The sequence below is a fragment of the Doryrhamphus excisus genome, linkage group LG7, assembly GCF_037039965.1.
Source record: "Doryrhamphus excisus strain RoL-2023G ecotype Guam linkage group LG7, RoL_Dexc_Guam_v1.1, whole genome shotgun sequence".
Lineage (NCBI taxonomy): Eukaryota > Metazoa > Chordata > Actinopteri > Syngnathiformes > Syngnathidae > Doryrhamphus > Doryrhamphus excisus.
In genome coordinates, this window is record NC_136363.1 from 6,030,391 (window position 1) to 6,044,186 (window position 13,796).

The 13,796-nt window shown below is 41.1% G+C and overlaps 1 protein-coding gene across 1 annotated transcript in view; it reads left to right on the plus strand.

Annotated features, from left to right (window-relative positions):
• Positions 1-13,154: 13,154 nt before the first annotated feature.
• The window catches only part of hivep1 (HIVEP zinc finger 1), a 54,413-nt gene continuing 53,771 nt past the window's right edge, over positions 13,155-13,796 (plus strand). The window contains exon 1 of the mRNA XM_058046204.2: positions 13,155-13,282. The gene's annotated coding sequence lies outside the window, so the exon portion shown is untranslated. The remainder of the gene's footprint in view (positions 13,283-13,796) is intronic.

The window sequence follows — 13,796 nt, forward strand, 5'->3', positions numbered from 1 at the left end:
GACTGAGTGATGCTGGGAATTTATGCTGTGCTAATGTGCGGCTCCAATCCTGCCTTGCACATGGGCACTTCCATATTACGTGTATTATCATTGCCATAGCTCACAGTCTGATCTCACTACACCACTAGTAGTTATGGTATTTATCTTTGTTGAAACAAGTACTTAGTAGTGCAGTTGTAGTACTGTTGTGAAAGAAAACAGTTCTATAAAGCCAAAGTTAAATTGTTACTTTACTTTAGCTTTAAGTTCCCATGATGCTTAGAGTGCCATAGCAGGAAGTAGGTCAAAATTAGACTCTACTATCATGTTTTGATCTGACAAATCTTAAGTAACTTTGATCAAATGTAGAATTAGTACATCTTGGGGGGAAAAAAACGGTCTCACATCACGACCGAGTGATGCTGGGAATTTATACTGTGCTAATGTATGGTTCCGATCCTGCCTTGCACATGGGCACTTCCATATTAGGTGTATTATCATTGCCATAGCTCAGAGTCTCATCTCACGACACCACTAGTAGTTATGGTATTTATCTTTGTAGAAACAAGTACTTAGTAGTGTAGTTGTAGTACTGTTGTGAAAGAATAAAACCAAAGTTAAATTGTTACTTTACTTTACCACGTATTTGTTATGTTCTTGTGAAGTATCGACTTGCAGAATGTTGCCGTGCGTCCCTTTCTCGGCGAAATGTCGCAAACCATTTTTCCTTTCGAGGGTTGAAAAGTACGACGACGTGGCCGATAAGAATCTTCCATCTAAGTCACAGAAGGTGGCAGAGACATGTTTTACATCAAGCGATAAAGACCGGCCTTGGGTCAGAGCCCAGATAGCATCAGCTCTGCAACACAGCGAGCGCGTCGACTACTTTCAAGTCACAAGACCAAAGGATTTCCTCCTCGGTGCACTCTGCTGCTCTCTTATGTAATGTGTTTGTGTCAGTTGTAACTCTGAGGCGTCTGGGGGTTTCTTGATGCAGATGAGTTGTGATATATATATAAAAAAAGCTTCTCCTTCATCAATAATGGATTTAGAGTGAAAACGTCAAAACTCGACATACTACACCAGAACAGTTATGTAACACATTAGATGGCGGTCTAAATACTGCAGAAAGGCATTTTTTTCACCGGGGGGGGGGGGGGGGGGGAGACAATGACAACCTGCAGACCTGGCGGCCTCCCACGTCAGCCTTTACCGCCCTGCCCCCAGGTCGTGACATTTTGATGGAGCACACCAGGTCTGTGGCGGTAACAAGCCACCGCTGAGATGTCGCCGCTCATTTGAGCACCGGCGCTCCATCCTGTGGCTTTCAGTGAACCAGGTGACGGATACGGGCACTTTCATCTCACCCATTACTTTCAGTCTGCTGGCTGGAATGGTGACCTTTCCACAAATGTTGCTTTGGAAGTAAATAACGCTTAGCTAATTTGTACCGAGCAGGAATGTGACAGTGATGGCTGGCAACCGTTATCCGAGTCCACAGGTTGCTGAGCACTGGATGAGAGCATTTCGGGCAGGTGGAGCGTTATGTAATAAAACAAAGGACTATACTGGTGAACATGCACAACTGTTTTTCTACGTTTAACATCATGTAGTCCTACCAGAAGATCCGACAAGCTAACTGAATCAATTGTTCTGATAAGAAATACATCAAACACAGGATGTTTGTGCGGGATTTGAGTGCGCTGACCGCTCACTTAAAACCCGGGACTGTCAACCGAATGTTCAACGCAGCTCTTACAGTAGAGAGAGTGTGGTTTGCTAATGTGCTAATGCTTGCACAGCTTGGCTGGCATCCGTTAAAGTAGAAGCAGGTTGGTAGCGTAGAGAGTGGCCGACAGCAGCTCCTGTGCATGTGAGTACAGTATATCGTAAGACGTCCACCATAAACAGCGGCAGTAGAGTAGTATTGTATACTGGTCTCAGTAACTAGGCGTCAATAATGTTACATTGATTAGATACCAATAGCCACCAGGAAGTACTCTGTCAGGAAGTGCGCTGTCAATGCTAACTCAAATTTATGTTGATGGCTTCATTCATTCATTCATTTTCTACCGCTTTTTCCTCACAAGGGTCGCGGGGGTGCTGGAGCCTATCCCAGTTGTCTTGGGGCGAGAGGCAGGGTACACCCTGGACTGGTCGCCAGGCAATCACAGGGCACATATAGACAAACAACCATTCACACTCACATTCATACCTATGGATAATTTGGAGTCGCCAATTAACCTAGCATGTTTTTGGAATGTGGGAGGAAACCGGAGTACCCGGAGAAAACCCACACATGCATGGGGAGAACATGCAAACTCCACACAGAGATGGCCGAGGGGAGTGGAATTGAACTAGGTGTGAGGTCTGCTCGCTAACCACTCAATCGCCGTGCTGATTTAAAATTCACTTTACACAATTAAGATTGAAATCCTCTCAAAATGAAGGTGGTGTGTTCGGGGGTACAAGACCTACACCCCCCCCCCCCCACTCCCCTGAGTTCAATCCCACGTCAATGAATTATTCATGCCTCACATCACACCTCCCACGCAGGCTTATGTAATGCCAGCCACGCGTGTGGAAGCGTATGCATGTACGCGTGTCTACGTGGATTTATTTATATCCAGACTGGGATTGAGGGAAGGGTGACTCATTCTCTTTGCTCCTTATTTTTACCCCACTATCTTGCCACCCACACACACACACCCTATCTAGAGAGAGAGATAGACTGTATGTCGTATTGGATGAAGACACATGAGGAGTTTCAGGTGGAACGTGTGACTGGAGACACCTGTTGATGACGCCTTCTTGCAGAGGCTTGCTGATGGCCTGTCTTCATATTTGTTGTTCCAATTGCTTCTATTCCTGGATAATGCTTCTATACTGCCCAATATGATGCACAATATATTATATTATATTATATATTATTATATTAGCAATATTAGCAAACTAGCAAGGTAACTTATTAGCCTCTAATTTATTTACTAAATTCTAAACTTCAGAAAGGGTTTAAAACTTAGTAGGAAGAAGCCAAAGGAAGCTAAAAACATACCACTTCCACACTGAATGGGAGGAGAACTTTTATCATGTCAGACTTGCCATGGCTGACTCCGTTCAGTGCGACGGTAAGCTAAATGTCATTTCTCAATGATGGAACATGACTGACACTCAGTGGCCAGAATACTACAGATCAGTCAATCACTGACAGTCAATCACGAAACAGTGACTGTAAAAAAAAAAAAAAAAACGTAATAAAGCGAGGGAGCAAATCGAATTGCAATATAACGGACACACATGCACATGTCAATATATGGAGACCGATAAAATTATTCTCCATTTTCAGTCTAATAGCATCTCATAGAAAGGCCTTCCTTACACACACACACTCACATAGCAAAATCAGAGTTGTGCAACACTTAGATAGGACTCACGGAAAAATACTGAGACAAAAAGAAAATTCATGCATTGGCTCTATGTATCACTTAAGCTTAACTTTCACTTTTTTTGGGGGGGGGGGGGGGGGCTGCAACCCTTATATACGTACTGTAGACTCTGTGGACTTGGATAGAGTTTAAAAGTTGACACCCTTGACCCTAACGCTAAAAATGAATAAACAAATGAATGTCAAAGCACTCCATTTCCATAATTGGTGTTTAGTTCGCAGCACTCAAGTTAGAAGAGTTGTGAGACATGTAATGGTATGCATTGGACGCCGGAGGTGTTCTTCAACATGCTGGCCTCAGGTCCCGTTTCTCTCAGCCTCGGGTGGCGTCTGCACCGCTGTGATATTCCCCAGAGCCCAAGCACGCAGGGACAGGAGAAGGTTTATTAAGTGCTGCATGCAACTCATAAATCAGCTGATGGATGAAGCACCACGGGATCTGCTTCCGACTCCTTCTCTCCTCCTCACCTCCCTGACTAATACGGAATTTTTTCCAATAAACCCAGTGTTTTTTTCAACCCCCCCAACCCCCTCTTTTTTTTTTTTTTTTCCAATTGAAGGTCTTAAAGTAGAAACAATGCAGCTGACTGGATTTTTCCTTGTGCCCCCCGACTCCTTCCTGCAAATGTTTTCCACGCGTTTAATGTGTAAACAAGCAGAAAGAGTGGAAACTTCATGAAGGTTTTACTTTTACATGAAAGGATCTTAATGGTAACGATACAACATGAGAGCGATATTTCACATTGTGCATGAGAAATTCTAAACACCTGTAGGGATGATGCGGTGCAGTTGTGCTCCGACCACCATAATACCTGACAGCTAATATTTCATACAGTTCTTGTATTGTACTTACTATTGTGACATCCACAACAGTCGGCAATAATAACATTTACATACGCAGAACTATATATTTGTTTCAGCAGTTCAATAATAACCTAATAAAGACTTGAGAAGAGGAAGTGATGTCACACAGTCCCACTCAGAGCTACGCATGGAATACATTGGTTTCATATTGTTGTGGCGCATTTAACATATATATATTTTTTATTATTCTGCCCACTCTTTGTGTGGCTGGCTCTTGCTCAGATACCCGAGCAGATGGAGTAAGCCTGTTCACATTTCCAAAGACGCCATTTGCCACTTTAGATTCTTTGGTATTATATTCGGCACATTTTCAAGACAGCTGTTTTGACACTGTGCCTCAGTTAAAGGAAAGTCGGGGATGGACTGTGTATTACTGCTGAGTGCTTCTACCATCAGTCTTTCTTCGATCTGCAACCAAAAACACAAATTGAAAAAGTTTGATCATGTAAAGTAAGTAGTTTCTACTACAAATCTTAGAATATTAATATGGTTTTTCATGTGTCGGTGTCAATCCCTGCCAGTCAAAGCACATACCTGGAAGACCCAAACTTGAGCACTTAATATTTTCATAGTTAGAGTATAAAAAAAACTTATTCAGGCCTTTCTAAATACAATCTTTACCATTATTAGAGCTCTGTAAACATTAAATAGCATCCCTATAGTCACCTTTTGCACTCCTATTATTCTTTGTGTACACCACATTGCGTCACTGCAGGTACACACGACGGCCATGACTTATATTAGCAAATATTAGCAAACTAGCAAGCTAACTTATTAGCCTCTAATTTATTTACTAAATTCTACACTTCAGAAAGGGTTTAAAACTTAGTAGGAAGAAGCCAAAGGAAGCTAAAAATGTACCACTTCCACACTGAATGGGAGGAGAACTTTTATGATGTTAGACTTGCCATGGCTGACTCTGTTCATTGCGGCGGTAAGCTAATGTCATTTCTCAATGATGGAACATTACTGACACCCAGTGGCCAGAATACTACCTTGTTTTTCGATATTTTTTTTTTTACTAACAGTCAATCACAAAACCGTGACCGTTTATGAAAAACCGTAATAGAGCGAGGGAGCAAATTGAATCGCAATATTGCAAGGGACAATTGTATTGAAATATATAAATAACACTGAAATGAAGGTGCATTTAAAACAGGCCTCTGATGGAGCACATTTAATGCAAAAAACACATCAAGAGCATTGCTGGACATTTGTCCTCCAACCACAATGAGTTTTTTTTTTCTCACACTGGACTAAAAATGATTTCCTTTCCGCTCCTTCCACTCTTCTCCAAATAATGAGCCAACAGGCTCCTGTCATATAAGCATTTTCCCTTATTAGCACAGCCAGGCCTTCCCAACAGTAGGAATTTTCCTCCCTGCGGTAACGTCACTGGAAATGTTGACACTGAACCAGGCTGCTCCTTCAAAACACTCTCCTGCTAGAATTCCAACCTCTTTCTCATCCTTCATCCAGTTTTGTGATGATGATGAGATCTCATCAAAGCTTAATTCATCACACTGCAACAATGTGTAAAATAATAATAATAATAATCATAAAGACTGCCGTCCATTGCATTTTTAAGTTTGGAGGATATGTGGGTCAAATAAGAACCTACAAAAAATGAATTTCTTTTCCAAAAAGCATATTTCCAATGTCAGGACTGAACCACTGAGGTCAAATGGGGCTACCTCAGTGCCACTTTTCCGAGAAGTGCTGCATTTAAAGCTGGCATTGGGCAGAGTAATTTTCTCTGTGCTGGGCACAGGATTCTTCCACTTGGTGTAGTCAATGGAGTGTTTCCATTTCTGCTCCACTCATTTAACCCCAAATACCGCATAAAGCACAGCACCAGGGCTAAAAATGCACTCAAAATGTGCATTTGGCCGCAGTAGCTTCCAGTGTTAAGTCACATTTACATATGTCATTTTTTAAAAAATTCAGTTTTTCACAATTATTTTCGAGGTAGGTTCAGTCATGAACCTGCATACACTTTAGCATCTCTTAGCGCACAAGTGTTTTGTGGTTGATTATGGCCTGTTGTTACATTGATAAGACATTACATTACATACCTTTTGCATCCATGCAATCCTTGTTCTCCTATTATGTGTGGAAGTGGTAAGTTTTTAGCTTCTATCTCTTGTGTCACTTCAGAGATCCTGTAGCCCACGCACAATGTGATGTAAACAAATGTAGCAGTATTGTCCGAGTTAATCGAATGAGGATGGTTGATAAGCTGATGTCGATCTTTTTTTTTTAATGCCAGGCGATCGACTCACATTAAGTTCAAGATACAAGAAGGAACTAAACATAATGCTGAAGGTGAGTTGTTATTGACTTATTATTGTTTATTATGTCTATAGGGGGTGGCACGGCGGTTGAGTGGTTAGCGCGCAGACCTCACAGCTAGGAGACCAGGGTTCGATTCCACCCTTGGCCATCTCTGTGTGGAGTTTGCATGTTCTCTGTGGGTTTTCTCCGGGTACTCCGGTTTCCTCCCACATTTCAAAAACATGCTAGGTTAATTGGCGACTCCAAATTGTCCATAGGTATGAATGTGAGTGTGCATGGTTGTTTGTCTATATGTGCCCTGTGATTGGCTGGCGACCAGTCCGGGGTGTACCCCGCCTCTCGCCCAAAGACAGCTGGGATAGGCTCCAGCACCCCCGCAACCCTTGTGAGGAAAAAGTGGTAGAAAATGAATGAATGAACGAATGAATGAATGTCTATAGGGGTGCTATGTCGTGTATGCAGGGCTCTAATAAGGTCATAAATGGTTTTCTTGTGTTCCAACTATGAAAATATTGAATTAATTAATCCTTAATTTATTATCCTACATCCATTTTCTATGCCGGTTATCCTCACTGGGGTCATGGGCATGCTGGAGCTTATCCCAGCTGTCTTTGGGCGAGAGGTGGGGTACACCCTGGACTGGTGGCCAGCCAATCACAGGGCACATATACGTAGACAAACAACCATTCACACTCACATTCATACCTATGGACAATTTGGAGTCGCATGTTTTGGGGATTTGGGAGGAAACTGGAGTACCCGGAATAAAACCCACGCATGCATGGGAATGACATGCAAACTCCACACAGAGATGCCCAGGTCTTCCGGGTTGGAACCAATTAAACCAAATAAACGGGGGATGACTGTATATCAGTCTGCAAGTAGTCATCTTTTTTTTTTAACAATATACACCCCACCAGCCTTGTCGTCGAGGAATGTACTGATGCCTGAGCATCAGCGTGTGTTTGTGGGGTTGGCTTGGGAGGGGGGCGGGTGGGGTTGGGGGGGGGGTGTGAACATTACCAAGGCAACAGCCCGAGTTATGTAACATCATACGGTGTTGTGAAAACAAAGCATCCAGCAACGTGTACCCCCACAGCATGTATGCAAACAGAAAAAATTGGCTGGAAACGCAGCAGCTTAATTTCACAGTCGCTGTTGTCATTAATTAACACAAGCATTCTTTATGAATATGAATCACACCAAGTACAGCGAGCATTATTGCTTCATAATTCACCTTCTCTAATCAGAAATGCCAAATCTAACTGAACAACAATTTGGATCCGCTTACTGCAGAGGCTGTTCCTTCTTCTTTGTTTATATTTACATAAGGTGTTCATCATCACCAGTCCTGAGGAAACATGCTGATTATGATAGGATACTGCATCATAAATATAAATATGTGGGAATTAGGACACAAAAGTACCCGATTCCTCGTGAACATTGCATAGAAAAACATGATCACAAGTGCTGTCCCTTCACACAAGAGGCTTTTTGTTCTGCTGGGCAGCTGTGCTTATGTTCTTTAAGATATTATTAGCATGACTGTCATTCAGTCACTGAAAAAGTCCCCCTTCTTATCCAGGTTTGGGACAGATGACTTTTTGATCAAGAAAATCACAAGATCATCCTAAATATTTGTAGCTCACAGATGAAACCCGTAGAAGGGCAATGGAAGAGACACATAATTCCAATGTAAACAACAGCATGGAAAACAGTAAGAAGATAACATTTTATTTCACCAAACTGAGACCTTGGCAGTACCGGGGATGAAGTGCACGCAGTATTGGGTAACTACTCTTTTAGAAAGCACACACTATACTTAAAGACCTTACACTGATTGGGCCAAAATCTATCGTACACCATACCAGCAGCCACAGATCCTTTAAACAGTCTCATTATCCAGCCATTTTCTGTAACTCTGTTCAGCGTTTATGAGTAGCTGGAGGCTAGTCCGGCTCGACGCATCCTGCAGTGGTTAGTCAGTCAAGGACAATTGTCCCTAATTTTCTGGAAAATACACACACACACAAAACCTCAGTTTAGCGAACACCAAAGGAGTATGTATCTTGTGTGATTTGCTATTTCTTGTTGTTTTGCAAAAACAGGCATATAGCAGCATATATGGTGTATATCTTCAGGGAAGAACTACATTTGAAACACTTATATGCTAGGACTATGTTAAAAAGCCATAGCATTTCAGTATGTGGAATCAAACTATGGAATGGAGTATTGAACCAGTCATGATGTGCTATATATATCACTATATTGACACTTACTATGGTACCCATTATGGCATTGGATGCTCATATCACCTCGTACTTTGGTACATGACGAAAAAAAAACGTAAACTATATTAGGAAAGCAGGAAGTGAACAAATGTAACAGTTACTGATTGTAAAAGTACTAGATGGAGGGGTAGGATTTAATAAGCTTTGCTTCTTCCTACTCCTTTTGGACATGTGGGACTGTGAACTGATTATGTGATGCATTCAATTGTAATCTGATTGTAATTTGAAAATAAAAGTGCTCACTTAACTCATTCAAAATTCAATTTTGACACAGAATATTTTTTTTTATGGCTGTATAAACATAGAAGCTATCAAATGATTAGACGCTCATCTTTCATCAGGAAGAAAAACTTTCTTTCTATCTTCTTCCGTTCTTTAGCAAACAGCAGTAGAATATTGGTGAGTTTCAGGAAAATATCGGCTCCCAACAAAACAACAAAGGGAGGAAAAACAGCTTTTTTGTGAAAAGACACATATCAAGCCTAACTTTCACTATGACACAATTTTACATAAAGGACACAAAAATATAGATTTACTTACAGATGAGTGACAACAATACATGTTTTGCTAGCAATTCACGTCGAGAACACTTGTGTGTGACACCGGCAACCATGTACAAACACAGCCATGATTGCAGGTGAAAACAGGGACTTATACACAACAATAATAACATTCACTAATATTGTATCATGAGGGGTAGATAGAGATGTAGACAACAGATACCGCATAAGCCACCTATTTAGCATGTCAGTTATGAATTAGCATTGCATTAGGCTGGCTACTATTGAGCATGTTATGGAGCTTTTCTTCTTTTTACACATATCACCTTTACATTCATTTTTTCAGTTTTTTTCAGTTTTTTAAACTTGCTAAACTTGCTTTTTAAATGTGCCGAACCTCTGCATCAACCATTGTCGTTTAATATTATTTTATACGATACGAGTCAGACGCATAAAGTCACTGACATCCCTCATTATGTCTGAGAGTGCAAAGACAACCTTGCTCCTAAAAATGAAAATAATCAACTATCTCTGTTATTCAAATGAGCTACTTGAAGCAGGTGAGTCATAAAGTGAACGGTGAGCCAGGAGTCCCACTCTGCAGGCTGCAGGAAGGCAAAAATATGACAGTGGGTGGCTGTCGTACAATGACTTATTAATGGTAATGCCTCACTCGCCACATTGCTGCTTTGAAAATGCTTTAAGACTATAAAAATGGATAAAATCATCTTTATTTCTCCAGTGTTTTGAACCAAATTATCTACAGTGGGGTTTTTTGTTTGTTGTTTTTGATGGATATTCCTAATTTTCCATAGCAATATGCTAAATTATACTTCCACAAATAATAATATTACAAAAATTGTGTATTTTTGCGTTAATATTGCGTTAACTCTATGCGACTGATTTATTTTTTTTTTTATTTGACTTTTTGGAGTTAGAATATATTTATTTTCTGTTAATATTTTGACTTTATTCTCACAAAATTACAGCTGGTTTTCAATTTTGTTCCATTTTGCTGTTTTCTTTCTATTTTCTCATGTAAATTTTCTTCTTGTAAGTATGATAGTCGGTTTTGATATTCCCATTATATTTTGAGACAATAATAATGGCTAAAATCAACTTTATTTCTCCAATGTTTTGAGCCAAATTATCTTCAGTGAGGTTTTTTTTTGTTTTTTTCTATGGGTAATCATAATTTTCCATAGCAACATGCTAAATTATACTTCCACAAATGATAATATTACAAAAATTGTGTAATTTTGGGTTAATATTCAACTCTATGCTACTGATTAATTTTTTTTAATATGACTTTTTTGAGTTAGAATATAACTTTTTTCTGTTACTATTTTGACTTTATTCTCACAAAATTACAGGTGTTTTTCTATTTTGTTCCATTTTTCTGTTTTCTTTCTATTTCCTCTTATCAATTTTCTTCTCATAAGTATGGTTTTGATATTCCCATGATATTTTGACTATTTTTTTTAACATTCTAATTTTTTCTGCAAACTAATTTTCAAAAAAGGACAACTTTATTGATTGTTTTGCATCTCATAATATTACGACTTTTTTTCTTTCTCTTCTCTTAATATTCTAAAAATAGTTTGACTTAAATATTTTAGGGATGGTCCAATCAGGGTTTTATGCTGTTAATTCCCATCATACCTAAGTAAGATCGTCCGATTTTCCAATGTATTTATTTATAATGAGTGCTGTTGGCCTGGTCTACCATTAGACAATTCCAATGGCCCCTGTCACATAGGTAATAATTAAAAATGAACTTTCGGGCGGATAGCCTGGCGTAGCGAATGATGTGTGTGTCTGTGTCACCACAAGCAACTCGAAGGAACTCGTAGTGCTTGGGTAAAAGATATACGTATTTTATATACGTATACAGTACACATTTTTCAAAGAGGCCGTACTCACAGCTCAATAAAAATAGCCTGACCTTTCTGGTTCTGTGATGTGTCATAGCTGAGCCAGCTCATGGCGGCCATAAACCAATAGGAATACATGCAGAATATGAAAATAAAAACATGACGTCATGGTGCTAAGGAGAGTGGCACAGTGGTGCAGTGTTCAATCCTGGACTGCATTGTGTCAGTCAGGTTAATTAGGAGTGTAAAATTATATATTTTTTGTGCTTAATCTATGAGAACTGTAATATATTATAGTCCATAGCCTCCAATTTGCTGCAGAGGTCCATTTTCTTGCTGCCCTCAGTCTCCTCTTGAATAAAATGTGTGTCCTTCCTGCAGTAAGTTTACTGCTATTATCTGTGGAAAACCAACCACCCCAAATGGAAGTGAATAAAATTAAGTGAATAAAATAAAGATAATCATGATTATAGTCATAAATGATCAGTATCAATGTTACTGCCGCTTCATTTACTCTACCATACTTGGTTGATGCCTTGGTCCTACCTAGTCCGGTATAGAGTTCGCGTTGTACAAAAATGGCGGAATAATACTTGCACAACGTAGGCATGTATTTTTATATTAAGCACTTTTTTTTCAAACGATAATGGTCGTTTATAGCACCATCGATAAGGCCCAAACAACCCAAGCAGAAAGGATTGCTGTTGTGTCCCTGCTGCCGGGAGGTTAGTGCATGGGAAAGCCCGGGCGGTGGTGGCGGAGGGGCACAACGTGACCTGACAACAAGGAACCTCCGGGAAAACCGTCAATCCTAAACTATGCAGCGAGGAGAGAGAGAGTAGGGCGCCGGTAAGGGGGATTCACGTCTAATGACGTGGCGTTGTGCCTCTTTCCTGCAGTGTAAATACGAGTAAAAATGCCTCATGTGTGACATTTTGTTTTGTTTGTGTTTCATAAAGGCGGACAAAAACGACGGCGAATTTTATTTCCGGCGAATGAGCGGAAGGACACGGAATGCTACGGTTGTCGTGAGCCCCCTAATGGATTATGAGGGCCCCTTGTGGCTGGGAGGCGGAGACGGGACCCCCGGTGACGTCAGTGGGCCTGTCTGTTTCCTGCAATAGAAAGTCAGAGAGAAGGTGAAGGCAGAAAACTGGAGCTGAACCCCCCTTTTTCGTCGTTTTAAAGGTGCGTTTGTAGCTAAACAATTCCCGTGAGTATGAAGAAGCTACCTCGGGGTGTGTGTGTTGTGTTTTGCTGTATGTGTTTTCCCTGGAAAGACGCTACCGGGGGCTGTTTTAGTCAGCGGTGTTACAGGTCGCTTGTAGGCGTGTGGACTCAATAAGGCTCAACTTTCCCCTTTTCATTGTTTCGTTGCCCCCCCTCCCTCTCAGCTGTAGGTAAGATAGTAGCTGTTTTTCCTCCTCTGTGTCCATGTGTTGACTGCCACTGCATGGTGTTGTGCGCACTGTGCATGCGTGTGCGGGTTTTTAGTTGGCGAAAAAGGAAGTGTTCTGTTGCAAAGGCAGCGAGGGGTTTTCCCTGGCTCCTCCCTCTCGTGCAGGGCGTTCACGTGTTGCAAGAAAATACGCAATTCCCATCCATTGTGTGTTCCCTCGCTTCATTCAAATGGTGCGTTTTTTCCCCAAAAAATAAAAACTGCAATTGTATTTGATTAAACTGCTCTGGTCATCACCAAGGAATCGATTACTTCACCCATCGCAGTGCGGTTTGCGTTTTACATAATGCTTCAGATTGATCCACTAGGATGCGTATTAATCACCCGCAAGTGCATTCTGTTTTCTCTCGGATTGGCACCAGGGTGTTTCCTCAGAAATCACGCACGCTAAGAGAGATAGAGAGAGAGAGAGAGAGAGAGAGAGAGAGAGAGAGAGAGAGAGAGAGAGGGAGGGAGGGTGAGACAGGCAGGCTTTGCATGCAGACAGACTGACTGACAGGCGTGAACGTCTCCTTCTCCGCCTCGTCCGCGTCGTCGACTCTGCTGTGGAAAAATCCAAAGTGTTGCATCCCCAGGTGAGAGGATTGTTATGTTTGCATGGCGGGGAGAGGGGGGGGGGCTTGTAAATAAACGTGGTAAAAATGTATAAAGCCAGATGATGCAGCCACAGTCCTGCTCTCATCCGATGATGTCATCGCTCTAGCGCCACATGTAGCAAGTGTATGGAGAAAAATCATCCACTTGTAGTAAGTGTTATGTAATAACGGTGGCGGGCAAACAAAGGATGATTCCTGAAGCAGTGATGCTCACCTTAAGGTGCAGGTGTTAATGTGTCTTACCTGGGGCTTGGAAGGGATGATGGAAGCGAGAAAAAGCAACAACATGTTATTTGGAATTATTTTTAATTTTTAATCTTTACATTTTGCAACTCGGTGGTTGCAAAATTTGCATCTATATGAGCTTGTTTTCCCTGAAAAACTGCATTGCACCTTGGTTTAATTTTTCCAAAAAAAGACCCTTTCTGCTGTGAACTTAAAGGAGAGCAGACACGTGAAGATGTTTATCCTCTGTGTCACCCTAAGCATTCAT